Here is a 14688-nt window from a genome sequence, read left to right on the forward strand (position 1 = left end):
CCAAATTACACCAGTTTAATTCACTTTATCACCAGATCTCTTCTGGGAATGCTAGAGTTTTAATTAAAATACAGTATAAGTCCAAGAGCTGATGTTGGGCCTATTGAGAACATTGTATATCCTTAATCCGAAACCCCATAGAGCTTTCCTCGCTATTTGAAACAATCCTTTTTCCTCGGTTGTGACTGCTTCTCTTTGCCTGTAAATGCTGTACCTCCTAAACTGAAGAAATTATTTAGATAATTTAATAATTGAAAATAAATAGATAATTGTCTTGAGTTTCTATCTCTTACATTTCATTATCTTTAGTTATGTTTTTTTTTTTTTCATTTACTGAGTTTGTAGATATGATAGGACATACTATATTCTGGAATAATTATGTTAGTTCTAACAGCTGGACGTATTTTATTTGCACAGCTTGCTGTTCAAAACCTGGACTCAATGATAATGCACACTAAATGAAGTTGAAATAAGATATTTTTTCTTGATATAATGGAATTCAAAGAGTTAGTAGTTACAAATGTGAGAGAACATTTGTCACTTGTGACCTACTCTTTTGCTATGTTCTCTAAGATACACATGACAGAATCTTTGCAAAGTGCTTTAATAGCTTTTTTATTTGCATTGTTTTTGTTTTGTTTTTAAAGCATCATGCATTAGTGGGAAAACAGACAGTTGAAGTGAGCTTCCTAATAAGAATCCTTAGAGTCAAAGTGGTCATGGTTATCATGAGATGAAGAAAGTAATTGTGATAATTAGAATGGTCTGAGCTCTTTGATGGTAGCTATTTGGTCATGGAGTTTCATGGAATCACAACACACAGACAATAAACTAAAGCTTACATTACTTAGAGTAGGTCAAACTGTGAAAATATGTACCAAATACACACACACACCAAACCTATACCCAAATATATAATGGCTTAACACCTTAAAAATTTATTTCTTGCCCAAATAACAATCCAAGCTAGTTCTGAGCTGGAGGATGAAGGAAGAGGATATCAGTGTCACAAAGCCACTTAGTGATCCAGGCTGATGGTTCCTCTGCAAACCTAAACATGCAGCATCCATGGGGCATCCTGGCTTGCTCTAGAAGGGAAGGGAATACAAAGGAGTCCATGTGCGGGCTTTACATGAGTCAGGCCTAGAAGTGGCAGAAACCACTTAAGGAAATATTCAGTTGGCTAGGATTCAGTCAATTGCCACAAGCAGTCACAGCGAGAGCTGGGACTGTAACCCTGCTGTGGTCCAAAGGAGAAGTCAGAGTCTATTTTGTTGAACAGCTAGCAGACAGAATTAAAAATAAAAAAAAAATAGAAGTTTAACGAGAGAAGGTTGACTTGAATCACAATGTTAGACTGTTCCTTCCAATGTTCACATCTGAAGGAGTTCTCAAATCCAAAGTCCTTTACATGAGTGAGCCAGACCCTTTGGCAAGTCACATTGAATATATACTTGGTGAATGTTCCTCCTATTGTTCCTTAGAAATTGGTACATTTACAGAGGAAACTCTATGCTGGGAAATAGAAAATATCCAAACCTTTTGGAAATTATTGATCACTAGCTGAGAACTAACAGAATTTTCCCAGAGCAGATACAGAAAATAGCTATCTTTAGGAGTTATCTTCAGGGGATAGGAGAATCCCTGTTTTGGCTCCTTGAGCTGTGAAATAAGGGAGGTTTATTTTGGTAGAAAAGATGAAGTGGGAGTACCTGGTTTAAAAAAAAAAAAAGTCAAGTGGAGTCCTATTTACAAAAAAATAGTAAATCAAAAGGAATTTTTAATACCTTCATTAGTGACTTGAAGATACAAAATAGTGATTCCTATCACAGCTCCACCTTACTCAGACTTTGGACTGAGTCCAAATTTAGATGTGGCATGAAAAATAATACTAGATTATAGTTATTTAATCAGAAAGTGAATCTGATTATAGCTGTTATTCCAGAGTTTGTTTCCTAACAACTCTGGGCAAATGTTATTCAGCTTTTTATTTGAAATTAGTTTTATTCTATCCCATTAAGTGAAAAATACCAGAAACATTACGCTTTTACTTAGACGGAGGTTTGTCACACCTTCACCATCTTGCCTCATTGTGTTCCATATCGTCAACTCTGGAGAAAATTAAACCAGTTAATAATTTTGCAATAGAATACACTGGTTCCTAAAATTAATGTCATCATTCTGATAGGAAGAGTAAAGCAGGTCATAGAAGCATCCTGAATCATGTGGTGTGGCATATATATAGGCAGATAATGCAAGGTAAATTCTATGAAAACAAATTCAACTAGTGAAGTGATGGGAGGGATACAGGGACTATTAGACTATGCCTCAAAACACAAGACCCAACTCATACATTTTGCATCCCTTTCACTATTTTTTTAGAAGAAAGATTTGTTAATATTGTAATATTTTAACTATTGAGGCTCCAGCTTTGAAAGGTGTGGTGACCTATGTGTAGTTGCATTTGTATAGCTTGCAAAGCCATCTGTAAATAATGGTCTTTTTTTTTTTTCCTCATTTGTTTGTTTCTTTCTTAATCATCTGAATATAGTTCTTCCTGGGAATAGTGCCACACTGTTGTGATTCTGAAAGAGAAGTGATAAAATAATCACCACAGTGATGTTGCTTTGAAAAGTACACAGTGTGTGTTTGTGTGTGTGTGTGTGTGTGTGTATGTGAGTGAATGTGAGTGAATGTGTGTAACATATTCTATATACATGTTCTATACACTTCTATACTCTAGAAGGAAATGTGGCCTGAATTAAGGATCCTTAACAGTTCATAAGCAAACATTAATGGTTTGTCCAAAGTCAAGAGACTTGGAAGGATTAAGATAAATGGACGATTTACAAAAACGTCTGAAGATTGATATACGACTTTAACTTTTAGAACAGACCAAACATGTAAGAATATTTGAGGCCCATGTAAATATTCTATTTTTAAAAATTCCTAAATTCCAGGAGACCTTTTTCATAATCTGAGTGAAATAGTAAATTGTTTTGTGGAGGTCCTTTTCTAGTTTCCAATTTAGCCCCTATGCTTACTCAATAGGCTCATGAACAAATGACCAGAAATACCAGGGCAACAAGTTCAGAGATCCATTGTCACCACCAAAGAGTCCTCACTTTGACAGCTGTAGGAAACAACTCTGATTCTCCAGAGCAATGTCATTTCCCATGGAGAACAGCCTGGTGATGATGATGTGTTTATTTGATTCTATTGGACTTTTGGGACAGTAAAACATTTTTTCTTTACTGAAATAGACACTGGATTTAAATTTACTTTCTCTGCCAGTCAGCCTTCTGCCAACCTTGCAATACGTGAACTGATTCATCGTCTTTATAAGTTCATCCAATCTATCACAAAATATTTTTTCCAATAAATTCATTTTAACCATGAAATTAAAAAGGCATTGTTTTTGGTCTAATGGAAGTCATGGTCTTCTCTTATATCATATTTCCTGGAAATAATTGGACTTACAGAATGAGAGAATAGCTTTTTGCAATTCTGTCACCTGCTTTGAGACTCTTATTTGAATAACTGTCAAGATGAATAAAACATATGTTCTTAACCGGGAAATAATATATATTGTTTCTTCCAAAGTCAAAATGCCTATCTAGGAATCAAAGGATGGAAGTAGGAGTGTTATTTTTCATGACTAATTAATGACCTACTTGAGGAAATTTTGCTCTCGGTATCTAAGACTGGGTTCTGCTTGTCATAGGTCTAAGTACTGTTGGCATTCAGCTTCTAAGATGGCTCCCTATGATCCATGCCTTCCGATATTGAACCTGTGTACAATCCCTTCCCTGTGAGTTGTTCTTGACCTAATGCCTTGCTTGTAATGAACAGAACACAGAAGAAATGGGATGCCACTGTCTAACTTAGGTTACAAAAAGATTTTGGCTTCCGTCTTGCTTCCCTTTCTTGCTCCCTCCCTTGCTCTTGATTGAAAGTGGATATCATGTTGTGAGGCCCACATGGCAAGGAATTGAGGCCCTCAGTCTAGCAGCCCATGATAAATTGAATTCTGCTAACAACTGCATGAAATAGCTTATAAGTGGATCTTCCTCCACTAGGTACTTCAGCCCACCCACAAGCCAGCCAAAACCTAGAATGAAGCCTTGTGAGATACTCTGTCAGAGGACCCAACTCCGTTCTGACTGAATTCTTATGAAATGTGGGATAATAAGTGTTACTGTTTTAAGTTGCTAAATTCTGGGATAAATTTTAAGTAGAAATAGATAACTAATATAGTACCTCAAAAAGATATGCTTTTGTCAGGATACATAACAATGGTTATTGAATACCAGTTTGAGTTTCACATGCTCCTGGGCAAACACACACACACACACACACACACACACACACAAACACACACACACACGAATAAAAAGAGGCTTGGTTTTAGATGGGATGATGTGAATATGAAATTGGTAATAGAGCAAAAAGATCATAAATTGATTTATAATCAATTGTACTATTTATAACCAATTCTTGAATATGAAGCTAGAGCACGTAACTATTTTCTTACTAAAATGTGCGTGTTTACCTATTTTATACAGATGATTTTATTTGTTTTTTTAAAAGCAACAGTGTTCTATTTTTATATCATCATTATTCAATAAATATTACTGTTATGATGTCACGTCCTGCGCGACAAGGGTTGTGGGGAGCCAGGAGGGCGCTTAAGAAAAGACAGTAGTCATGAATTGAATTTAAGCCGAGCCAAGGGAACTGCAGCCTCAAGGACTGGGCTGGGCGCCTAATTGGGCCTACAGATTAGCTTTTATTAGTTAGGTGAGGAAGTAAAGGAAATAAAGCTTGTCAATCTCAAGATCTGTGAATCCTATACATCATAATAGGAAACGGATTTAAGCCAATCACCCTTGTCTGCAGGCAGCTGAACCACAAGTCTCAGGATGTATGTACTTCCCTGAGGGACAAAACCTATATGCATATGAATAGATGGAGAGCACAACATTGAATCTCTTCCCTAGCAGGTTTTGGGAAGGAATGCAGCCAGAGGCAGAGCTAGGGATGGTGGGGGTTATGCCCACCTCTATGAACCCCGTGGATTCTCCCGTTGGTCCCCACTTCACTGCTCCTGGCTTGAGTTGTCCCCCACCCCCGTCCACCCACCCCACTCCCATGCGAAATCTTACTCGTCATTGGCTGACCAGCCATCTTTTGGGGGCCAAATGGAGACATAAGGTACAAGCACAAAGGTGAAGCAAAATTCCTGAAAGGATCTGTCTCACAGACCCTCTTTTCTTTAGGGACAAGTACAAGGAGACAGACGGATAGGCTGCTGTGTGGCAACATCATGAAATATTATGTTCTAATTGCCTTTCAATAGAAAGGTTTTCTAAGGAAATGACTTGGAGCCTGCCACATTTATCAGCTACATTTTTATTATTCTCCATTTTTGCAATTCTGGATCCAAATTGCATGGCCTGTTTGGCAGAAGAGCAGAGTTCATAAGACCAAGTTAAATTGCTTCAAGAAGTAAAATTAGTTTTTCACCAATTATGCAAGGTAAAGTCCAGTTTGCCTTTTTCCAAAATGCTAGGGAATTTAGAAAGAAGACATCATTCAGGAAATAAAATCTTGCTTCTTTTCCATGATCATCAATAACCCTACCATTACAATCATGATTTCTACAAGAAATTTGAACCAGCTCCATCTCAATTTCCTTATTCAATCCTTCCAGATTATGTATCTGAAAGGGGACACGATGATGAGAATAACCTTCACTGTGTTCAGCTGCACCACTTCCAGTAAGAACTACTTTTGCATTGCTCTGATATGATTTCACTTCATTCAGGCACTAACCAACCATTTCCTCTAGAAGCAAACCAGACTGTGCAGCCAATGCTATCATCCAGCCCTATATCCAAGGGCTGAACTAAGTGTCATCATTGAGTTTTTAATTTTTGCAGTTCGCCCAGAGAAGCATTAATTTCAAGAATATTCCAAATCCAGACAGGTTAGCATTTGGTAGTTCCTTCAGTCGCGCTTTTTCTGTGATTAGAGCTGGCACACTGAATTGTCTATCAGGACCATCAGCAGCAGCAGCAGCAATAGTAATAACAACACTTTTAGAGGATACTTCAGAAGATATTTCACCATTTTTCTGTTTTCGCCTTTTTGTTGTTGTTAAAACTAGTTGGTATGATTTTCTCTTTAGTCATGAAAGCCACGTTAAGATCAATTAATTGGTTTATCTAGAGAAATAAGAGGGTCAGCAAAGATTGTAATAACCATGGAATTGATATCCCCAGAAAACAGGCCTGCGGTATTTGCTTTCCTATGACAAGTTTTCAAAACTTCACTTGATGTCAGGTTTTCATCTCTAGGTAAACACAAGACACATCTTTTGACTGCAATACACAGGACATCAATGAATTTCTGAACTCCTGCCTTCACATGTCCATCATTAAGACAGACCTGAAGTGTCTCTCTTGTAGGTGGGATGCTGGAAACGTTACTGCAATGAAAATCAAATGAAGCTTGTGGTAACATTATATGTTAAGGAATGACAGGTTCTTCTAGACATAGTTTGGGTTCATTTGCTATCACCAACACAAATGTTGGCAAGTTTGATGAATTTTGCATCAGGCTATTAACATGTTCTTTCATAACATTCTGCTTGTAAATATATTTCCAAAGATACAATTTTAAAACCACAGATTTGGAAATGGAATTGGATTTGAGATCAACTCTGAAAATTCCAGATTCTGGAACTTCTTGTCACAGATTGGCCACTTTGAATGTTTGGGCGCTGACTGAAAAGAGGCAGAAACTCTTGCCCAAATACCTAAAATGCCAAAACAAGTTATGGCAATCCAAAAACATCCCTGCAGATCCATAAATAATGACCTGATACTTGATAATATATAAAAAACCAAGGACCTTGGACAAAATATAAGATACATTTTTACAAGAAGACAGATAATTAAACATTATTTGAATATCATTAGTCTTTTCGGTTTCCACCTCTATTGCACTAGGAACATGTTGTCTCTTTCCTCTTCCATATTCTAGGCAGTCAAAGCACCTCTTAAGTGAAAGACATGACCAGAAAATAAACACAGATAGTCAACAACTGCGAGTTAACAACTGTTGGTTCCCCATCGTGTAAGATTATACCGTAAATCCCCTTTCAAATCTCAGCTGAAATATTTAGCAGGAAAGCTTACAGAAAGAACAACAAATGCTACACACATTGTTATGTGAAAGCAAGTTGACTATGTCTTGATTTTGGTCTCCTGTTACTTTTCTATTTCTTGGTATTATTTTTTCAGCTCATTCAATATATTTTTGCTTTTAGAACGCATTTCTGTTTGATCTGCAGGAAAGAATATGTTGTTGTTCTGTTGTTGGCTATATACTTTCCTATTCTTCAGGTTAGAAAGTTAATCCACGGAATTTTTTTTTGTTCTTTAATTTTGCTGTGAAGATCTTCTTGGTGAGGAGCTGAGCTGTCATTAGGAACCAGCCTACAGCCATCCTCTTGGCATGGCTCTGAGAAATGTATCAACATGGAATGCAGCATACACAGGCTGGGCAGCCTGGCTGGTGCCCCAGCAGCCTCTTGGCCCCAGCCTCAGCTTGTACAAGCTCCTCGATAATTTTACTTTTCTTTAACCCTACCACTCACTATAGGATGTTGTGGTGGTTAGCTTTACAGGTTTCTTTGTTTGTTTGTTTGTTTTCCTACACAGTTTTCAGCATCTTCAGATGGGAATCACAACAGATGTAGGGGGAAAGAAAAAAAAAAGATGTTAATCAGAAGTGAACTATTAAGTGCCCCCCTCTGGGAGGAGTGTAAATATACATAAGACATAATAGCCTATGCTAGAGTCTACAATTACTATTATTATTTTTTGAAATACAGTGTGAGAAGAAATATATTGTGAATATAGAACAACTAAAAGAGTAGATTACAGTGGACATTGGCTTTAGTATGACCATTATCCAAACATTCTTCTGAATTGATTGGGACCGTAAATTTAATGGAAAGGACTTGCTTTCCACAATGGAAGACAGAAGGGGACAAACAGTCTTTCTTTCAGTTCTCTAGGTGTGGTGATAGGGCTGTGACCTCGGCACAGTCTATCAGATGCTCTAGTAAAGGACTTTGAATCTTGAGGGTTTGAAATGAGGCTCAGAGGAGAGTTAAAAAATTATTCATTGGGCACACAGGCTATAGTCAAAAGCCTGTGAGTTTTGCTAGAATTATTAGAGACTGTTTCTGACCTGATTTGGTTGTACATTTCTGCCTTCATTTTCTGACTTTGGTTCCCCAACACTTTTGTCAATTTTGTGAGTGCTTCAGTGTTTCCTGAATATATTTATTTTCTTTTTAAATTGTCCAGGTATAGTTTCTGTTTCTTACAAGTACAAAGTCCCATTGATTAAAAAAAAGTTTATTCATTTATTCATTAGTCAGGATGAAAGGATCAATTGGAAAACATATTTGAGAGATTGGATGTTTCTAAAGAAAATGACCAAATAACTTTAATATCTTGAAAAACAGTATAATGATGATACATGAAAAAAATTAAAGGAAAAATTTGAAACTCTACTTAATAAATATTATGAAAAGATCAAATGGAAACAACAATCCATTATTTTTACTTAGTTCAATATATATATATATATATATATATATATATATATATACACATTTATATTTATACTATATATATACATTTACCTTTTGTCAGACACACTGCTATGCAGTTACTGTGGTATGTTATGTAACAGTCTTAAAAACTATGAGGTTTATACTAACACTACTTTAAAGATTAACACATGCTTTTTGATTCGCATTTCCCTAATAGCTAGTAAAGTTGAACGTTTTTTCATACATCTGTTGGCCATTTGTATGTCTTCTTGAGAAAAGTGTCTATTTATTTATTGCTTATATTTAGGTCTTCTAGTTAGGTCTTTGATCCATTTTGAGTTAATTTTGGTACGTGGTGACAGATAGCAATCTAGTTTCATTCTTTTGCACGTGGCTTTCCAATTTTCCCAGCATGATTTATTGAAGAAGCTTTCTTTTCTCTATTGTATGTTTTTTGGATCCTTTGGTGAAAATTATCTGCCCATATATATGTGGGTTTATAATTCTATTCCACAGGTTTGTGTGTCTGTTTTTCTGCAAATACCATGCAGTTTTGATTATTGTCATGTTATAGTATAAATTGAAGTCAGGGAGTGTGATACCTCCAGCCTTGTTCTTGTTTCTTTAGATTGCTTTGGCTATTTACGATCTTATGTGATTCCAAACAAATCTGATGATTTTTTTGTTCTATTTCTTGAAAAATGACATTGGTATTTTAATGGGGATTGCATTAAATCTGTATATTGCTTTGGGTAATATGGCCATTTTAACTATGTTGATTGTTCCAATTCATGAACATGGAATATCTTTCCATTTTTTTATGTCTTGTTCAATTTCTTTTAATTATGTCTTATAGTTTTCAGTGTAGAGGTCCTTTACATCCTTTGTTAAGTTTATTCCTAGGTATTTTATTCTTTTCATTGCCTCACACCTGTTAGAATGGCTATTATACAAGACAAGTAATTATAAGTGTTGGAAAGGCTGTGGAGAAAGAGGAATCCTCATACACTGTTGGTGAGAATGCAAATTGGCACAGCCACTATGGAACACAATATGGACGTTTTCAAAAAATTAAGAATATAATTACCATATGGCTCAGCAATCCCTTTTCTGTGTATCTACCTCAAAAATCTAAATACATTTATTTGTAAAAATATATGTACCCCTATGTTCATTGCAACATTGTTCACTGTTGCCAAGGCATAGAAACAACCAAAATGTCCTTCAATATATGATTGGATAAAGAAGATGTGGTACATATAGACAATGGAATATTACTTGGCTGTGAGAAAAGATGAAATACTGCCATTTGTCACAACATGGATAGATATTGAAATTATCATGCTAAGCGAAAAAGGTCAGACAGAAAAAGTTGAGAACCATATGACTTTATTAATATGTGGAATATAAAACTGAAAGCAACAAATAAACAAACCAAACAAAGAAACAAAAATTCATAGACAAAGACAATAGTTTAGTGGTTACCAGAGGGTAAAGGAGGAGAGGGGGTGGTAAAAGAGGAAAAAGGGAGTCAAGTATATGGTGATGGAAGGAGAACTGACTCTGGGTGGTGAACACACAATGCAATATATAGATAATGTATTATAGAAATGTAAACTTGTAACCTATATCATTTTACTAGCCAATGTCACCCCACTAAATTTAATAAAGATTGAAAAAATAAATAAAATATATTTTTTTAAAAAAGATGAACACATATTTCTGATAATTTTGATGGCTTTATTTTAACCATCAGGGTAAAAATGAGTCAAGAGCATGATATTGACCTTAGCTCTTAATCTAACTTTTTTTTGGATAAAATTTTAGAAAACCCCCAAAGTGAGATATCTTGCCACAATGACTAATATGGCAGACTAACTAAATTGACTATTCCAAATAATAGTCTCCCTATATCCTTTGAAATAATATATTTAAGCAATTTCTATTAAAGGTGAAGTCTACGTCTCAACCTTTAGATCTAAACTAAACTTACAATTTCTTTTTATTAATAAGATATGGCAAAAATGACATTGTAGTCATCATTTTAGTCAAGTTATTAGTCATTTTGGCCAAGTCATTAATCTCTACCAAACCTAGGTCCAGAGACTTTACACTCTTTTCTCTCTTTGGACACCTGTGGTCACTATTTGAACAAACTAGGCATATCTCCTTGTCCTTGAGGCAAGCCGTCCCAGCTGAGGCAAAACTAGAACAGCCAGACGATCCCCCAGCATCCCTCCAGCAGACCACAAATGTATGAAGGAGTTCAACCTAAATTTGCCATGTTCAGCCTGAATCAGATCACCTAGCCAGCTCACAGATTCTTGAGAAATAATAAAATGGTGGTTGTTTTAAGCCAGTGAGTTTTGGAGTGTTTTGTTACATAGTAGAGGTTAAACGGGGTCCAATATATGGTGATGGAGAGAGAACTGACTCTGAGTGGTAAACAATGTGAGATATAGATGATGTATTACAGAATTGTACACCTGAAATCTATGTAAATTTACTAAGAATTGTCACCCCAATAAACTTTAATTAAAAAAAAAAGTTAATATAAGCAGTAATATTTAGTATTCACAAAAGTGTTCTTAAAGTGCTAATATCCTTACTGGATCACAGAAACTAGTTTATGGCCTTTGCAATATGAATTAAACATCTTGAATTTGGGTATTTTATGGAAATTGTCTATACTTACATAATATTGTGATTAACAAAAACTAATTTAAATAGTTTAACTAGTTTAGATAACTAAAATATTTTCATATGTTCAAGATTTAGGTTAAACATCCTATACAGTATTGGTTTCCTTGGGTTGGGATCAAGGGGAGAAGATATATGCAGTCCATCCAACAACAGAAATATTAATAATTGGCAATATTTATTGAATGTTTACTCTGCATGAGGTTCTATGCTAAGTACTTAGTTTTCATTCCTATTTTTAACCCTGGGTGACACCCAGTCTGTACTTTCTACAGGGAATCCTTACATCCTCAGGATCTAGTCTCATTAAGGATAAACCCACAGAGCATGAGCTGTCATATCTCATCAGAGTCAGTTTGCAGACTGCCAGTACCCAGAGCTGTTCTAAGGTTTGGCAGAAACAGCTGCTCCAGCACATGTGAAACAGAAATTCAGAGAGCATCTAGACATAGAGACAATAGGACGACCTTTCTGTATTGACTTTTGCTTGGAGGAAATAGCATGGAGATGTCTGGTGTCCATTGGAGAGGTTTCCAATTTTCCTAATAACCCAAGGAAACAAATTCGGGAAAGACATTCGAGTGATAGTCTTCTATCTAGGTATAAGGAAGGTGAACTATTGCTTAATGGAGTTGTAAGCTCAGACAAGTGGCCACTGGAGAAAGCAATTATCCTAAAACAGATAGAACAAACTGATTTTACTCTCTGTTCATGGTGTTCTTACTTACCTTCTTCAGAATCATCTGGGGAACTTGTTTAAAAATATATTACTGAGCCCATTCTTTACAGTTTCATATTCAGTAGATCTAAGGTTGGGCTTAAGAATTAGTATATATTTTTTAATAAGGACCTTCATTGAGCTTTATAGCTAAGCACGTTTGTAAAACACTGCTTAGGTAAGAGGATCAAGATTTCTTGAAGCAAAAAACAAGGGATGAGTTAACTAAGTAACATGTTTGCAATGCTGAAGCAGTACAACCATAGGCAAAACTGGACAGGCTAGGTAGAGGAGATTGTGTGAAACAAGGGGCAAGTGTTTCCAGACCAAGGAATACTGAAAAACAACTGGTCTCATACTTCCCTGTGTGGCCTATGTTAATAGTTCACTCATTTATTTATTTACTCTTTATATACTGAGAGTTATTGTGGATCAGGCACAGATCTGGATTTTCCAAATTAAAACATTTTGTTATAATTTGCCCGTTTCACGGGCAAGGGTTTCACGGTTAATAGGAGAAAGAGAGAAACATAACCAAGCAATTGAAATACTCACGGCTTTAGTGTTATTATAAAAGTATAAACAAATTGAGATAGCAATAGAAAGGGGAGTAATTAGCTATTGGGAGAAAGGAGAGGTCAGAAAATACTTCAGTGGGATTTGGTCTGAATGGATGAATCAGGATTTATCTTAATGCACAGGGAAGAAAAGGCATCTCATGGAAAGGGAACAGTATGTGCAAAGGCATTGACAGAATCAGACATTTTAAGTGAAGGGTGAAAAACAAATTGTGACTAGAGAGTAGAATGCTAGAAAGGAGGGGAGTGGAGAAACCAAGTAAATTGGGGTCAGGCATCAGATAACAAATGTATTTTGTTATCTTATGCTATGAAACTTGGAAATTATCCAGAACTACACAAAGAATCAATTCAGCCATCTAGGCATTTTTTATCAGAACATTAATTGTCAGTTTTATTTTCAGGATTTTTTTTTTTTTTACATTTAATGCAATACATATTACCATATATATGACGTAGGTATATGCTACAGATTGAATTGTTCCCCTAAAATTCATATGTTGAAGCTGTAACCACCAATGTGATGGCATTCGGAAGTAGGCGTTTTTGAAAAATAATTAGGTTTAGATGAGGGTGTGCCTCTATGACAGGAGTAGTGTCCTCATAGGAAGAGGAAAAGAGACCGGAGCTCCCTCTCTTGCCGTAGGAGGACACAGCAAAAAGACCGTCCTCAACGAGTCTGGAAGACAGTGATCACCAAATCTGCTGGCACCTTAATCTTGGACTTTCCAGCCCTCAGAACTGTGAAAAATAAATATCTATTGTTTAAGCAATCCAATCTATAGTTTTTTTTAATAGCTCCTCGAGCTGAATAAGACAATGTACAGATTGGCTCTGTTTATATTTCTGTTCAGAAGGTGGGTAGGAAGCCAGAATAAGAATTAAGAAAGTCAAAGAATGCCTTGACCCCGAAAGACAGAATTTGAAGCCTATTATTGTATCCTATCTGATTACAGGTGATTGTAGTATCATATTGGGAGATCTAAAAGATGTCACCATCCCCCCATCCCTTACCTTGCTTAATTCATAGGTAAACACCATTACATGAATGACATGAAGGAATATGTGAAAAATCAGGGTACCACGGAGTAGGGAATCAGGGAGAATTAAAATTGAAAACAACATTTTTTGAAGTGGAAAAAATAGTGAAAATAAATGCTGATAAAAGAATAGACAATTACGTTAGGGGAATCAGATTGTCCCACGGTGAGGACTAGAATAACTGGTGACACACCCATTCCATTTGTATTATTACTATTTCCATTATTTTCATTTTTACACAGATATTTTCATGTGAATGGACATCTTCCATTAAGGGCTATATCTATTCTTATAGTACTCTCAGTGTTAAGATTCATGAGGTCAGATGTGAAGATGAATTTGATGGTTAAGCTTTTCTCTCCTGAGGGCAAGATGCTTAATCATTTTTTTTTTCTTTGTATTGACCTTGTCTTGTCTGGAGATGAATCAGTGAATCAAGTTACGAATGGTAAATCATGAATAAATGATTTATGCTTATTTTGATCAAATATGATAGATTGCTTGGGTTCCTGACCATTACTGTATATAAAAATTTATATAATATCCAAGTGACTGTGGATTGGAGGAAAACTGAGATTTTTCTCCAAGGATGTAGTCCTATGTAACACCGTAAATGTTACTTCTAGTGAGCTAGTCCTTGGGAGAACAATGGCTGGTAAAATCAATTCAATCATCGGTTGCAATCTACATCAATACATAGTGTTTTTTTCTGATATTATGGCACTACTGAGTATAAACTCTCTGGTTCTCAGAACCCGTCTTGGTCCAGACGGGCTTATCACTCCAACACCGTACTTTCCTGATTTTCTTACAAGATGCCATCAGCTAGTGACCTGGATCTTGTCATATTTTTCTGAGCTCTACCTTTTCTGAGTCTCCTGAATAATCTTCAGAATGAGTCTCTTTCCTTCCCCAGTGCTTAAACTCCACTCCAACTCAGCTGAACTCACAGACTTGCCTTTCTGATAGGATTTCCTACCTTTTTTGAGTGTGAATATTTTCTAGAGATTTCTGAGATC

General features: G+C 35.9%; 1 pseudogene across 1 annotated transcript; it reads right to left on the reverse strand.

The window, feature by feature from the left end:
• Positions 1-5324: 5324 nt before the first annotated feature.
• LOC308510163 (asparagine synthetase domain-containing protein 1-like) lies at positions 5325-12075 on the reverse strand (annotated as a pseudogene). Its single transcript has 2 exons — positions 12061-12075; positions 5325-7062 (listed from the first exon to the last, which is right to left on the reverse strand). The product of its transcript is annotated as an asparagine synthetase domain-containing protein 1-like (transcript).
• Positions 12076-14688: the final 2613 nt, after the last annotated feature.

Source organism: Rhinolophus hipposideros (assembly GCF_964194185.1).
Source record: "Rhinolophus hipposideros genome assembly, chromosome: 2".
Classification (NCBI taxonomy): Eukaryota; Metazoa; Chordata; class Mammalia; order Chiroptera; family Rhinolophidae; genus Rhinolophus; species Rhinolophus hipposideros.